Here is a 17,411-nt window from a genome sequence, read left to right on the forward strand (position 1 = left end):
GCACTTTCTCTGATCATAATGGAATAAAGCTGGAAATCAACAGGAAACAGAAAAAGGGAAAATTCGCATATATACAAAGATTAAACAACACATTCTTAATCAGTGGGTCAAAGAAGAAATTTCAAAAGAAATCAATAAATATTGAGACAAATGACAATGAGAACACAACACATCAGGACCTATGGGATGCAGTAAAGGCAATGTTGTGAGGAAGATTTATAGCCCTCAATGCTTATATTAAAAATTAAGAAAGAGCTAAAATCCATGACCTAACAACACAGCTGGAGGAACTAGAAAAAGAACAGCAAACTAATCCCAAAGCAAACAGAAGGAATGAAATAACAAAGATCAGAGCAGAAAAAAAAAATGAATTGAGAAAAAAACAAACAAGAAAATTAACAAAACCAAAAGTTGGTTCTTCAAGATTAACAAAATTGACAAACCCAAACCCTTAGCTAGACTAAGAAAAAAAGAGAGAAGATGCAAATAAATGAAATAAAGAATGAAAATAGGAACATTACTGCTGACCCCAAAGAAATAAAAGAGATCATAAGAGGACAGTATGAACAACTGTATGCCAAAAAACTAGACAATGTAGACAAAATGGAAAAATTCCTAGGAACGTACGAACAACTTACACTAACCCTGGAAGAAACCAATCAACAAGGCAATCACAAGTAAAGAGATTGAAACAGTCATCACACAGCTCCCCAAAATGAAAAGCCCAGGACCAAGCACAGGTGAGAATTCACAGGTGAGTTCTACCAAGCATTCAAAGAAGATTTAATACCAGTCTTACTCAAGCTCTTCCAAAAAACTGAAAAAGAAGGAACACTACCAAACTCATTCTATAAAGCCAATATTACTCTAATACCAAAGACAGATAAAGATATTACAGAAAAAGAAAATTACAGACCCATTTCTCTAATGAATCCAGATGCAAAAATCCTCAATAAAATACTTGTTAATCAAATCCAAAAACACATTAAAAGAATTAGTCATCATGATCAAGTGGGTATTATATCAGGCATGCAAGGATGGTTCAACATAAGAAAATCAATCAGCATAATACACTACATTAATAAATCAAAGAAAAATCACATTATCTTATCAATTGATGCAGAAAAGGCACTTGACAAAATACAATATCCTTTCTTAATAAAAATACTACAAAAGATAGGAATTGAAGGAACATTGTATGCAATAGTGAAAGGCTGAAAGCTTTCCTATTGAGATCAGGGTCAAGACAAGGATGTCCTTTTTTTTTTCCTTTTTTATGAATTTTTAAATTGTCTTTTTTTTTTAAAGATACACACAAAACAAGGATGTCCACTGTCACCACTGTTGTTCAATATAGTGCAAGAGTTCTAGCTACATCAATTAGGCAAGAAAAGCATAAAAAGCATCCAAATCAGAAAGGAAGAAGTAAAACTTTCACTCTTTGCAGATGATATGATCCTATACCTAGAAAGTCCCAAAAAATCTACAACAAAGCTGCTAGAGCTAATAAATGATTTCAACAGAGTGTCAGGATACAAGATCAATACTCAAAAATCAGTGGTGTTTGTAAACAATTGTAATGCACAAACTGGAAGTCAGGAAGAAAATTCCATTTACAATAGAAACCAAAAGAATCAAATATTTGGGAATATACTTAACCAAGGATGTAAAGCACTTGTATTCAGAAAACTATAATGCATTACTAAAAAGAAATTTTAAAAAGACCTAAATAATTGGAAGAACATTCCATGTTTATGGATTGGAAGACTAAATATCATTAAGATATCAATTCTACCCAAATTGATATACAAATTCAATGCAATCCCAATAAAAATTCTACCAGCATTTTTAAAACAAATGGAAAACACAATTATCAAGTTAATCTGGAAGGGTAAGGGGCTCCTAATAGCCAGAAACATCTTGAAAAGGAAAAGTGAACCTGGAGGGCTCTCACTTCCAGACTTTAAATCATATTACCTAGCTACAGTGGTAAAAACAGCATGGTATTGGCATAAAGATGACACATAGACCAGTGGAAACGAACTGACGGTTCAGAAACAGATACTGACATCTATGGCCAAGCGATTTTTGAAAAGCCTGCCAAACCCACCCAGCTGGGACAGAACAGTCTATTCAACAGATGGTGCTGGGAGAACTAGATATACATAGCCAAAAGAAAGAGGACCCCTGTCTCACACCTTATAAGAAAAGTAACTCAAAATGGATCAAAGACCTAAATATAAAAGCAAGCCTAATAAGGCTCCTAGAAGAAAATGTAGGGAAACATCTTAAAGACCTGGTAGTAGGTGGTGGATTCTTAAACCTTACAATGAAAGCACAAGCAATGAAAGAAAACATGGATAAATGGAAACTCCACAAATTTAAAACTCTTCTGTAGTTGAAAGGACATCATCAAGAAGGTGAAAAGGTAGCTCACTCAATGGGAAAAAATATTTGGAAACCATATAGCCAATAAGGTTTGATTTCCATTCTGCGGCTGGGGCGGCTTGCACCCCGACGCTGACGGGGGTGGTTTGGAGGGGTCAGCTGGCTGCAAAGGCGTCTGAGGCTGCGGCAGACAGCCTCAGAGGGGCTCTCAGGCGTGGAGGACGCGCGGCGAGGGGAGAAAGAATGCCGCGGAGACCAGGTCTGGTACGCAAGTCCGGTTTATTAAGGAAGTGCAGTGGGTTATATAGAGAATGAGGAGGGCGGGGTAGAGCAGGAGGAGTGAGGGCTACGGGGCGGCTGGGGATTGGCAGAAACTTGTGGGCGGACTTGTGGTTTTGTGCTGTTAGCTGTTGCTAGGGAAGTGGGCAGATTTCAGGTTATGATGCAACACCATTCTACATAAAAAGATCATACAACTTAACAATAAAAGAGCAAGCAATCCAATTTAAAAAATGGGCATAAGATTTAAATAGACATTTCTCCAAAGGAGAAATACAAATGGCCAAAAAGCACATGAAAAAGTGTTCCATATCACTAGCTATTAGGGAAATGCAAATCAAAGCAACAATGAGATATCATCTAACACCACATAGAATGGTCATTATTAAAAAAACACACACAACAATAAGTGCTGGAGAGGATGTGGAGAAATAGAAACACTCCTTCACTGTTGGTGGGTTATAAAATGGTGCAGCCTCTGCAGAAGACAGTTCAGTGGTTCCTCAGGAAGCTAAATATAGAACTGCCATATGATCCAGCAATTCCTCTACTAGGAATATATGTAGAAGAACTAAAATCTATGACACAGACATCTGCACATAGATGTTCACAGCGGCATTATTCACAATTGCCAAAAGATGGAAATAACCCAAGTGTCCATCAACCAATAAATGGATAACAAAATGTGGAGTATACATACAATGGAATAGTACGCTGCAGTAAGAAGGAAATTGGGACTCATATGATAACATGGATGAATCTTGAAGACATTATACCAAGTGAAGTAAGCCAGACACAAAAGCATATATATTGCATGGTCTCATTAATATGAACTAAATATGATGAATAAGCATATGGAGTTAAAAGCTAGAGTATAGGTTATTAGGAAATAAGAAGACGGTTGAGAATAATTACTGATGCTTAATGTACATAGAAGTTTTAATTAACTTGACCATAAAAGTGTGGAAATGGATAGTTGATAGTAACACATTTTTTTCCAAAGATTTATTTTTATTTATTTCTCCCCCCTCCCTCCATTGTCTGCTCTCTGTGTCCATTCGCTCTGTGTTCTTTTGGTCTGCTTGTATCCTCATTAGATGGCTCTGGGAACCAATCCTGGGACCTTCTGGAGTGGAAGAGAGGTGATCATTCTCTTGTGCCACCTCAGCTCCCTGGTCTACTGTGTCTTTTGTTATCTCTCCTCTGTGTCCCTTTTTGTTGTGTCGTCTTGCTGTGCCAGTTCTCCATGTAGGCCAGCACTCCTGCATGGGGTAGCACTCCACGTGGGCCAGCTTGCATTCACCAGGAGGCCCTGGGTATCGAACCCTAGACCTCCTATATGGAAGACAGGAGCCCAATTGCTTGAGCCACATCCACTTTCCAATAGTAACACATTACAGTGAGTAGCAACTGATTTATAAATGGATTGTGGCTGAAAAGGGTAGTCTGGGGAAGTAAATGTCAACTGAAAGAAAGCTAAAGAATAATCTACAGATTGAATAAAGCAGTGAACCCAGAGGTGGATGAGGATTGTGGTTGAGGGTATAAATGCAAGTGTATCCTTCTGTGAACTAGAGTAGATATCCGTTACTATTACAGGATGGTGGGAATGTGGAGAAGCATGGAAAAACTACAATTGGTGTGACCTATCAACTGTGGTTAACAGCAATACTATAATATTCTTGCATCAACGCCAAAGATGTACTGTGTTGATAATGGAGGTGTATGGAAAAAGTGTGTCAAATGTACGCTATGGACAATGATTGGTGGTATATTATCTCAAAATCTGTAACAAATGTTCCACCACAGTGTGGTGTGTTGGTGAGGGGGTGATGTATGGGAATTTTACACATGCGTATGATTATTTTATAAGTTCACAACCTCTGTAATAAAAATATACTTTTAAAAAACAGGGTGGGTTGGGGGAAAAATACACCAAATGTAAGATAGGGACTATAGTTAGTAGTAATATTTTGAACATGCTCTTGCATAGTTTGTAACAAATGTTTCACAACAATGCAAAGTGTTGGTGAAGGCTGATGTATAGGACTCCTGTATGATGTTATGCATGTTTATTTTGTCAGTTCACAATATTTACTGTACACTTACTGTTTATGTATGTTCATATATGAATATATACTTCAATAAAAAATATCTTGAGAAGAAAAGTAAATAAGAGGGGGGTTTTCCAGCCTTTATAGCCTCCTTCCTCAAGGTCCTAGGAAGCAGGTCTACAACTCATTACTGGGTCCAAAGCCGAGTTTGGAGTAACTAATAGGGACAATCCTAAAGACCCAGTTTGAACCAAGAATAAAAGAACAGCTACTGTAAACAGCCTCCCGCAACTAAATCCCTATGGAAGAGAGAGAAATTGAGCACCTGAGTAAAGACACCATCCTAATTAGATGCCTAGACAGCAGCAAAAACTTACAATCATACTAAGAAAATGAATGACATGGCTCAAGAAGAGGAATATATCAAAGCCCCAGAAGAGATGCAAGATTTGAGACAACTAATATAATATAGTGAGATGCACATAAATTTCCAAAATCAAATGAATGAGTTGAAAGACAATATAGCTAAAGAGATAAACAACATCAAGACATTGAATGAGCACAAAGAAGAATTTGAAAACCTAAATAGAAAAATAACAGAGCTCATGGGAATGAAAAGACATGACAGGTGGGATCAAAAACACATTAGAAACAAAACAAAACAAAACAACAACACATTAGAGGGAGGCGGATATGGCTCAGGCGATTGGGTTCCCGTCTACTAGGTGGAGGGTCCCAGGTTCGGTTCCTGGGGCCTCCTGGTGAGAGTGAGCTGACCCACGCAGCAGGGAGAGCTGGCGCGACAAGATGATGCAACAAAAAAGAAACAAAGAGGAGAGACAGTGAGAGACACAACAAACCAGGGAGCTAAGGTGGCTCAAATGATTGAGTACTTCTCTACCACATTGGAAGGTCCAAGGATTGGTTCCTGGCACGTCCTAAAGAGAAGAGGAGATGAGTAGACAAGCAGGCACAGAAGAACGCACAGAGAATGTACACAGAGAGTAGAAGGCGAGTGCAAGTGGCAGGGAGGAGGGGATAAATAAATATTTTTTAAAAAGAAATGCATTAGATGTCTACCACAGCAGGCTCGAAATGATAGAAGAATAAGTGATACCAAAAACAGAAGAGCTAAAATTGAAGACAGAAAAGAACAGAGAGAGAAAAGAATGGAAAAAAATTTAGCAGAGGTTCAGAAAGGTGAATGGCAACATGAAACACAACAACATACGTCCCATGGGAGTTCCAGAAGGGGAAGAGAAGGGAAAAGGGGCACAAAGAGTATTTGAGGAAATAATAGCTGAAAATTTCCCATCTCTCACAGAAGAAATGAACTTACACGTCCTAGAAGCGCAGCATACCCCAATCAGAATAAATCTGAATAGACCGAATACTCTAAGACACTTACTACTCAGATGTCAAAAGTCAAAGATAAAGAGAAAATTCTGAGAGCAGCAAACCATCACACACAAGGGATGCCCAGAAAGACTTAGTAAAGATTTCTCATCAGAAACCATGGAGGCAAGAGGATAGTGGTATGATACAAGTAGGATAATGAAAGATAAAAACTGCCAGCCAATAATTTATTTTTTGAAGTACCAGGGTAGGGGACTGAATCTGGGACCTCATATGTGGGAAGCCAACGCCCAACCCCTGAGCTACCCTGGCTCCCCTGAGTTGGGTTTTTCGTTTCTTACTGGTTTTGTTTTTAGGAAGCACTGGGAACCAAACCTGGGACCTCCCATGGGGGAAGGAGGCGCTCAACCACTTGAGCCACATATGCTCCCCTGAAAATTCTTTATCCAGCAAAACTGTTCTTCATATATGAAGGTGAGTATAAAATATTCACAAACAAACAAAAACTAACAAGTTTGTAAAATACAATCTACCTTTGCAGGAAAAATTAAAGGAAGTCTCAGAGCTTGAAAGAAAAAGACAGGAGAGACAGCTTGGAGGAGAGTATAGAAGAAAGAATAGCAGAAAGGATAACCAAAAGAGTTTTTAAAAAGACAGATGAAAATAAGATATGACATATGCAAACCAAAGAATAAAATGGTGGAAGTAAACAGTGAATTTACAGTAATATCACTGAATATGAATGGATTAAACTCCCCAATCAAAAGATATAGGCTGATAGAATGGATTAAAAAAACATGAGCCATCCATATGCTGCTTACAAGACGTTAGACCCAGGGATACAAACTGGCTGAAAGTGAAAGTTTAGAAAAAGATACTTCACACAAATATTAATCAAAAGAGTAGGGTAGCTACTAATATCAGACAAATGGACTTTAAATGCAAAAAAGTTATAAGAGATACAGAAGGTCATTATATGCTAATAAAAGGGACAATTTACCAGGAAGATACAACAGTCATAAGTATCTATGCACCTAACAAGGGTGCCCAAAATACATGACACAAACTCTGGCAAAACTAAAGGGAAAAACAGACACTCTACAATACTTATTGGAGACTTCAACACCCCACTCACATCATTAGATAGAACAACTAGACAGAAGATCAACAAGGAAACAGAGAACTTGACCAATATAATAAACAATATAATAGACCTAAGAGACATATACAGAACACTGCATCCAAATTCAGGGGGTTATACTTCTTTTCAAGTGTCCATGTATCTTTCTCCAAGACAGACCACGTGTTAGGGCACAATGCAGTTCTCAATAAATGTAAAAAGACTGAAATTATATAAAGCACCTTCTCAGATCATAATGGAATCAAACTGGAAATCAATAATAGATGGGCAAGAGGTACATTCACCAATGTGTGGAAGCCGAACAACACACTTCTAAATAATCAATGGGTCAATGAAGAAATTGCAAGTGAAATCAATTAATATAATGAGACAAATGAAAATGAGAACACAACTTACCAAAACTTATGGGATACAGTGAAGGCAGTCTTGAGAGGGAAATTTATAGAAAGGGCTAAAATCAAAGATCTAACTGAACAACTGGAGAAACTAGAAAAAGAATAGCAAACCAATCTCAAAGAAAGCAGAAGGAAAGAAATAATAAAGATTAGAGCAGAAATAAATGACACTGAGAAGAAGAAGACAACAGAAAAAAATCAACAAAATCAAAAGTTGGTTCTTTGAGAAAAATCAATAAAAATGGAAACCCCCCAGCTAGATTAACAAAGAAAAAAAGAAAGAAGATGCAAATAAATAGATTCAGAAATGAAAGGGGGTAAGTTACAAATGACTCCACAAAAATAAAAAGGTTCACAAGAGGATATTCCATGGGAGTAGATGTAGCTCAAGTGGTTGAATACCGGATTCCCATACACAAGGTCCCGGGTTTAATTTCCAGTACCTCATAAAATACAAACAAACAAAAAACATCCTCATTGGAAGCAGATGTTGCTCAGTGGTTGAATGCCTGCTTCCCATGTACGAGGTCTTGTGTTCAACGCCTGGTACCTCTGGAAAAAAGAAGGAAAAAAAAAGAGGATACTATGAGAAACTGTAAGCCAACAAACTAGACAACCTAGATGAAATGGACAAATTCCTAGAAATGCACAATCTACACTACAAGAAATATAAGAAATACAAGAATACAAATACGCTACAAGAAATACAAGAACTTAACAAACCAACCACATTTAAAGAGACTGAGGGAAGCAGATGTTGCTCAAATGATTGGGCTCCCATCTACCACATAGGAGGTCCAGGATTCGATTCCAGGGGCCTCCTGGTGAGCAAGCTGGCCTGCATGGCAAGCTGGCCCGAGCAGAGAGTTGGCCCACATGGAGTGCTGGCCCACGTGGAGTGCTGTCCAGCACTCCAGCAAGATGACGTAACAAAAAGAGACACAGAGGGAGATAATAAGAGATGCAGCAGACTAGAGAGCTGAGGTGGTACAAGAGATTGAGTACCTCTTTCCCACTCCAGAAGGTCCCAGGATCGGTTCCTGGTGCCACCTAAAGAGAAGACAAGCAGGTACAGAAGTATACACAGCAAATGGACACAGAGAGCAGACAATGAGTGCAAAAACGATGAAGGGGGGTGGGTGGAGAAATAAATTAATAATTAAACTAAATAAATAGATTGAATCCATCATCCAAAATCTCCCAACAAAGAAAAATCCAGGACCAGATGGCTTGACAGTTTAATTCTACCAAGTATTTCAAAAAGAATTAACACCAATCTTCAAAAAAAACTAAAGAGGAAAGTAAATTACCCAACACATTTTATGAGGCCAACATCACCTTAATACCAAAGCCAGAAAAAGACATTACAAGAAAAGAAAATTACAGACCAGTCTCTCTAATGAACATAGATGCAAAAACTCTCAACAAAATACTTGCAAATCAAATCCAATAGCACATTAAAATACTTATACATCACAACCACGTGGAATTTATTCCTGGTATGCAAGACTGGTTCAACATAAGAAAATCAGGGAAGCGGACTTGGCCCAGTGGATGGGGTGTCCGCCTACCACGTGGGAGGTCCAGGGTTCAAACTCCGGGCCTCCTTGACCCGTGTGGAGCACAGTGCTGATGCACGCAAGGAGCGCCCTGCCATGCAGTGATGTCCCTCTCGTAGGGGAACCCCATGTGCAAGGAGTAAGCCCTGTAAGGAGATCCACCCAGCAAGAAAGAAAGTGCAGCCTGCCCAGGAATGGCGCCGCACATACAGAGGGCTAACACAACAAGATGACGCCAACAAAAAGAAACACAGATTCCCAGTGCCACTGATAAGGATGGAAGCAGTCTCAGAAGAACACACAGTGCATGGGCACAGAAAGCAGACAACTGGGGTGCGGGGAGGGGGAGGGGAGAGAAATAAATAAAAAGTGAAAAAAATACATCTTTTTAAAAAATTTAAAAATAAAATAAAAAATAAAAAAACCCCAACACGTTATTGGCATAAAGATAGGCACATCAGTCAGTGGAAAAGAACTGAGAGTCCAGAAATAAACCCTCACCTCTGCCAACTGTTTTTTGACAAACCTACCCAATCCATAGTAATGGGACAAAACAGTCTCTTTATCAAATGGTGCTGGGACATCATCTATAACCAAAAGAATGAAAGAAGACCTCTACCTCACTGACTATACAAGAGTCAACTCAAAATGGATCAAAGACCTAAATATAAAAGGCAGGGCCATAAACTATTAGACGAAAATGTAGGAAAGCATCTTAAAGACCTTGTGGTAGGTGGTGGTTTCTTGGACTTTACTCCCAAAGCATGCACAACAAAAGAAAAAATAGATAAATGGGACTTCATCGAAATTAAATCCTTTTGTACCTTACAGGATTTTGTCAAAAGGGTGAAAAGGCAACCGATTCAACAGGAGGAAATATTTGGAAGTCACATGTCCAATAAGGGTTTAATATCCATGATATATAAAGAGATATTACAACTCAACAATAAAAAGACAAATAACCCAATTAAAAAATGGGCAAAAGACCTGAATAAACATTCGTCCACAGAAGAAATACAAATAGTAAAAAAAAAAAGGTGAAAAATATTCAAAATCACTCATGATTAGAGAAATGCAAATCAAAACACAATGAGATATTTCATACCAATCAGAATAAAAAAACAGAGAGGGAAGTAGATGCGACTCAGGCAACTGGGTTCCTGCCTACCACATGGGAGGTTGCTGGTTCATATCCTGCTACCTCCTAAAGAAGACAGTGAGCTGGCATGGTGGGCAGGCACAGCGAGCTGACACAGTTAGAGACAGAAGAAGGAAAAACATAATGAGACACAATAATGCAGGGAGCAGAGGTGGCTCAAGAGATTATGTGCCTCCCTCCCATATCAAAGGTCCCAGGTTTGGCTCCTAGGGCCTCCTAAAGAAACAAGGAAGACAGACAGACACAGCAAGTGCAAACAACAAGGGTGTGGGGAGAAATAAATAAGATAAATCTAAAAAAAAATCAGTGATGTTAAAAAACAAAACAAAACAGAGAACTACAAGTGTTGGTAAGGATGTGGAGAAATAGGAACACCTATTCACCACTGGTGGGAATGCAGAATGGTACAGCCACTGTGGAGGACGGTTTGGCAGTTCCTAAAGAAGTTGAATATAGATTTGCCACATGACCCTGCAATACCACTACTGGGTATAACCCAGAAGAATTGAGAGCATGACACCAACAGACATCTACACACTAATGTTCATAGCAGCGTTATTCACAACTGTCAGAAGGTAGAAACAAACCACAGGTCCATCAACCAATGAATGGATAAACTATGGTGTATTCACATGATGGAATATTACGCAGCTGTAAGAAGAAATGAAGTTGTAAAATATATGATGACAAAGATGAAACTGTAGGACATTATGCTGAGTGAAGAAAGCCAGACACAAAAAGACAAATACTATATGACTGTGCTACTATGAACTGAATATAGTGTATTAAAAATTGAATATGGGTCACCAGAAAACAGAATGAGTTTAGAGAATGGACAGCTGAGGGTTAATTAGTGCAGAATTGGTAAAAAGAGTGTGTTTTAATATTTGGAAATGAACAGAAAAGGTGAAAGCACATCACAGTGCTGGGAGTTAACCGTGCTGTTATATGGATATGACAGTGGTTGAAAGGGAAAGTATAAGTTCGCGAAAATTACTAAAAGGAAAGCTAAATCATGTTACATGGGACTGGATAGCACTATAAAACCTCATGTGAAATACGAATGTGTAATATTGCATATATAAGACTTTTTCGAAACTGAACAATGTATGTTGTTACAAGATGTGAGTATCAGACAAAAAAAAAATCCATTATGCTAAATAAAAGAAACAAGACACAAAGTACTATATATTGTATGATTCCATTTATTTAATATATAAGTATAAATCAAATTATAAAGATGAAATTAGATTAGTGGTATAGGGCTATGGAAGAAGATAGAGGGATTGAGAGATGACTGCTAAGGGGTGTGGAATTTTTCTTTTTGGAGTAATGAAATTGCTCTAAAACATTTTTGGTGATGAATACAAAACACTGTGATTATACTAAAAGCCACTGATTATATGCTTTGGATAGACTGTATGGTATATGAGTATAACTCAATAAATCTGCTTTAAAATAAATAAATAAATATTCAAGAATAGCCAGAGATAGTAGCTAGGTTAAGCAGGGAAAGCACAGAGAGATTGAGAGGTGATGAATTTTTTGTTAATGTTTGTTTTTTTAAGTATTGTAATATGAAAATGCTCTAATAATGGTTGAAGTGATGAATGCACAACTATATAATTATGCCAAATACCACTGATTGCACACTTTGGATGGACTGTGTGCTTTACTAATATGTATTAGTAAAATTGATTTGTTTAAAAAAAAGAAAGCGGGGAAACGGACTTGGCTCAGTGGTTAGGGCGTCCGTCTACCACATGGGAGGTCCGCGGTTCAAACCCCGGGCCTCCTTGACCCGTGTGGAGCTGGCCCATGCGCAGTGCTGATGCGCAGAAGTGCCCTGCCACGCAGGGGTGTCCCCCGTGTAGGGGAGCCCCATGTGCAAGGAGTACACCCATAAGGAGAGCCACCCAGCACGAAAGAAAGTGCAGCCTGCCCAGGAATAGCGCCACCCACACTGCCCGAGCTGCTGATGACAACAGAAGCAGACAAAGAAACAAGACGCAGCAAACAGACACAGAGAACAGACAACCAGGGGAGGGGGAGAAATAAATAAATAAATAAATCTTAAAAAAAAAAAAAAGAAAGCGCTAAAATCAAACACCTAACTACACACCTGGAAGAGGTAAAAAAAGAACAGCAAATCAATCCCAAAGCAAGCAGAAGGAAAGAAGTAATAAATAAAGATTAGAGCAGAAATGTAATAGAGAATAAAAAATAGAATCAACAGATCTAAAAGTTGATTCTTCAAGATCAACAAAATTGATAAACCCTTAGCTGGGTTAACAAGAAAAAAAAAAGAGAGAAAATGCAAATAAATAAAATCAGAAATGAGAAGGGGAACATTCCCACTGACCCAGCAGAAATAAAAAAGATCATTAAGTGGATAATATGAACAACTGTATTCCAACCAACTATACAACGTTAATGAAATGGACAAATTCCTAGAAACACACAAACAAACCACACTGATCCTCAAAGAAATAGAAGACCTCAACAAACCAATCACAAGTAAAGAAATTGAAATGGTCATCAAAAACCTCCCCAAAATGAAAAGTCCACGACCCGATGGCTTCACAGGTGAATTCTACCAATTATTTAATGAAGATCTAAAACCAACCCTGCTCAAACTCTTAAAAAAAAATTGAACAGGAAGGAATGCTACCAAACTCATTTTATGATGATAACACCATCCTAATACCAAATCCAAATAAAGATATGAAAAAAAAGAAAATTAAAGATCAATTTCTCTAATGAATACAGATGCAAAAATCCTCAACAAAAAACTTCCTAACTGAATCAAAACACATTTATGGGAAGCAGATGTGGCTCAAGTGATAAGGCCTCCGCCTACCACATGGGAGGACCAGGTTCGATCCCTGGGGCTCCTGGTGAAAAAGAAGAGGAGAAAGTGTGCCTGCGTGGCGAGCCAGTGCCTGCAAGGCAAACCGAGTGCCCGTGTGGTGAGCCAAGTGCCCACGTGAGTGCCCACGTGGTGAGCCAGTGTCCACACAGCAAGCCCGCATGGTGAGCAAAGTGCCCGCGCAGTGAGCCAGTGCCTGCACGGTGAGCCAGTGCCCATCCAAGTGAGTCACGCAGCAAGATGATGACACAACAAAAGAGAGACAAAGGGGAGAGTCAAGGTGAAGCACAACAGAGACTGAGAACTGAAGTGGTGCAACTGACAGGGAAACTCTCTCCACGTCAGAGGTCCCCAGGATTGAATCCTGGTGAACCCTAGAGGAGAAAGACGAGAAAAGAAGACAAAAAGAGAAAAAGATAGAGAAATCACACAGTGAATGGACACAGACAGCAAAAACAGGAGTGGGGGAGGGGAAGAAAAAATTATACATCACTATCAAGTAGGATTTATGTCAGGTATGCAAGGGCGATTCAACATAAGAAAATCAATCAATGTGATACATTACATTAATAAATTGAAAAAGGAAAATCTTATGATCGTTTCAATAGATGCAGAAAAGGCATTTGACAAAATACAAGATCATTTCCTGATAAAAAACACTTCGAAAGATAGGAATAGAAGAAAACTTTCTCAATATAATAAAGTACATATACGAAAAATCCACAGCTAACATTGTACTCAACACTGAGACTGAAAGCTTTTCCACTGAGATTGGGAACAAGACAAGGATGCCCACGCTCCCTGCTCTTACTCAATATTGTGCTAGAAGTTCTATTCAAAGCAATTAGGCAAGAAAAAGAAATAAAAGGCACCCAAATAGGAAAGGAAGAAGTAAAACTTTCACTATTCACTGATTATATGACCCTCTACTTAGAAAATCCCACAAAATCAGCAATGAAACTACTAGAACAAATAGATGATTTCAGCAAAGTGGTGGGATACAAGCTAAATAGACAAAAATCAATAGCATTTCTACACACTACTGATGAACAATCTGAGAAGGAGGTCAGAAAAAATTCCATTTACAATAGTGACAAAATTTTTTTTTAATTCACTACAAGGGTTCAACAGCAGATTCAAGTAGGTAGAAGACAAATCAGTGAACTTGAAGATAAGCCAATCAAGATTATCCAATCTCAGGAGGAGAAAGAGACGGAAGAAAAATTTACAGAGGCTAAGAGATCTGTGGGACACCACCAGGATTACCAACATAAGCAGTGTACCATTAGGCAGTGTCAAAAGGAGGAGAGAGAGCAAAAGGGGCAGAAAGAATATTTGAAGAAATAGTGGCTGAAAACTTCCCAAATTTGATGAAAGACATGAATCTACACATCCAAAAAACTCAACAAATACCAAGTAGGATAAAAACCTGCCACAAAGAAAAGCCCTGGTCCAGATGGCTTCAATGTGAGTTCTATCAAACATTTAAGTATTAATACCAACACTTCACAATCTCTTCCAAAATATGAAAGAGGAGAGAATACTTCCTAAGTCACTCTGTGGAGCCCATATTACCCTAATACCAAAACCAGACGAAGACATCACAAGAAAACTACAGACCAATATCCCTTACGACTATAGATGCAAAAATGCTCAACAAAATACTAGCAAACTGAATCCAGCAGCACTTTTAAAGCAATATTCCCTATGACAAAGCGAGATTTATCCCAGGAACACAAGTCTGGTTTGACATCTGAAAATTAATCAATGCACTAAACCATCCCAAGAGAATAAAGGACAAAAACTATGTGATCATTTCAACAGACACAGAAAATCAGTTGACAAAATCGCACATCTGTTCATGGTAAAAACACTGAAAAAAACACCACCTAGGAACAGAAGGGAACCTCCTCAACCTGGTACAGGGCATTACAAAAGCACACTGCAAACAGCACACTTGATGATGGAAGACTGAATATTTTGTCCCTAAAACCAAGAACAGGAAAAAACTATCTACTCTCACCACTTCTATTCAACACTGTACTGAAGGTTCTATCCAGGGCAGTCACGCAATAAAAAGAAATTAAAGGCATCCATACTGAAAATGAAGTAGCAAAATTATCTGTGTTTGGGAGTTTTGATGCTGGAGCCCCGAGATGTTAAACACACAGAAGAAGAACACAGACGAATAGAAATGGCTCCACAGACACGGCAGAGGCCCTGGGAAGAGAGCATGATAGTCCACAGCTGACCTTGTGGAGAGAACAGAGCAGCTGAGCCCAAGAAAGAAACAAGCCCCAGGAGAGAAACATTTAGGAGGAAGAGGAAGGCTGAACCCTCGCAGAGACCAGCAGCCATCCTGCTCCAACATGTGGCCAGGGACTTTGCAGAGGGAGGTAACTTACGCTTTATGGCCTTGTGACTAAAAGCTCCTACCCCAAATAAATAACCTTTATAAAAACCAAAAAAAAAGAAAAAATTATCTGTATTTGTAGATGACATGATCTTGCACATAGAAAATCGTAAGAAATCCACTAAAAAAACTATTAGATGTAACGAGTTCAATAAGGTTGCAGGATATAACATCAATATATAAAAACTATTTCTATACACTAGAAATGAAAATTCTAAAAATGAAATTAAGGAAACAATTCCAAAAAGAATAAAATGCTGAAGAATGACTTTGACAAAAGAAGTGTAAGACTTGTACACTGAAAGCCACAAAACACTTTTGAAGGAAATTAAACAAGATGTTGATAATTTTTTAAAAACTCCATGTTCATGGATGGCCATACTTCCAAAAGTGACCTGTGGATTCAATGTAATCTCTATCAAAATTTCAACTGGCTTCTTTGCAGAAATTGACAAGCCAATCCTAAGGTTCATATAAAAAGGACCCAGAATTACCAAAATACTGTGGAGAGGAAAAGCAGGGGAAAGGAGTTAGAGCCATGTTATTTCACAGAAATATAATGTAAATGACACACACAATTAAAATTTTTTATTAACCACATTAAAAAAGGAAAAGGTGATATTAATTTTAATATTTGAATACAATATATAAAATATAATCCCCATATGTAAGCAATATAAACATTATTTTTTTATTTTATATTATATTTTGCTTACTTTTTTATGTATTCAGTCTTCAAAACCTGGTGTGTATTTTACATTTACAGCATACCTCTATTTATTTACTTATTTTTTAATTTCTTGCTTTTTATTTATTTATTTTTCCTATCTGGTTGTGTCATTGTCTTTTCTTTGGTGTGTCACTTTGCCATGCAGGGGCCTGCATCTCACCGCACAGGCCTGGGTACCACCATTTTTCTTTTTTTACCAGGAGGTCCTGGGGATCAAACCCGGGTCCTCCATATGATAAATGGGAGCTCAATTGCTTAAGCCGCAGCCACTGCCCACATCTCAATTTAGACCAGCCACATTGCAAGTGATCAAAAGTCACATGTGGCAAAGAGCCACCATGTCAGATAGCCCGAAGTTAGATTAAACAAGATCAGCAAGATGTTGATAATTGCTGAAAGTGAGTAATGGGCAGAAGGGGGTCTATTATTACTATCCTCTCAACTTGTGTTTGACTATTTCCAAAGTTAAAAATTTCAAAAGATCCCCTCAAAATGAAAAAAGAATAAAGAAAGCTTAATCTCTAAAGGACAATAGGAAAGGAGAAAAACACAAAGAATAAGAATGATAAGTAAAAATATAAAATATGACAGCAGAAAAAAGTATTATTTAAGTTTACAGAATAAGTGTAAAGAGATTAAACTCATTGGTTAAAAAAAAAAGTTTCTCAGGATAAATGAAAAAACAATAAACGACCAAAATACTAACATGGAAAGGTTGAAAGAAAAGACATACAAAAAGATATGCCAGGCAAATACCAGCCAAAAGAAAGTTTGTTTAATAATCAATTGTTATGGATTGAATTGTCCCCTAAAAAGATATGTTCGAGGCAAGCGGAATTGGCCCAACAGATAGGGCGTCTGCCTACCACACGGGAGGTCCAAGGTTCAAACCCCAGGCCTCCCTGACCCGTGTGGAGCTGGCCCACGTGCAGTGCTGATGTGTGCAAGGAGTGCCCTGCCACGCAGGGGTGCCCCCAAGTAGAGGAACTCCACGAGCAAGGAGTGCGCCCTGTAAGGAGAGCCGCCCAGCACAAGAAAAGTGCAGCCTGCCCAGGAATGGCGCCGCAC

General features: G+C 38.4%; 1 protein-coding gene across 1 annotated transcript in view; it reads right to left on the bottom strand.

Annotated features, from left to right (window-relative positions):
- The window catches only part of ZNF541 (zinc finger protein 541), a 126,128-nt gene that overhangs the window by 58,184 nt on the left and 50,533 nt on the right, over positions 1-17,411 (bottom strand). The window lies entirely within an intron of this gene.

The sequence above is a fragment of the Dasypus novemcinctus genome, chromosome 18 (assembly GCF_030445035.2).
Source record: "Dasypus novemcinctus isolate mDasNov1 chromosome 18, mDasNov1.1.hap2, whole genome shotgun sequence".
NCBI lineage: Eukaryota > Metazoa > Chordata > Mammalia > Cingulata > Dasypodidae > Dasypus > Dasypus novemcinctus.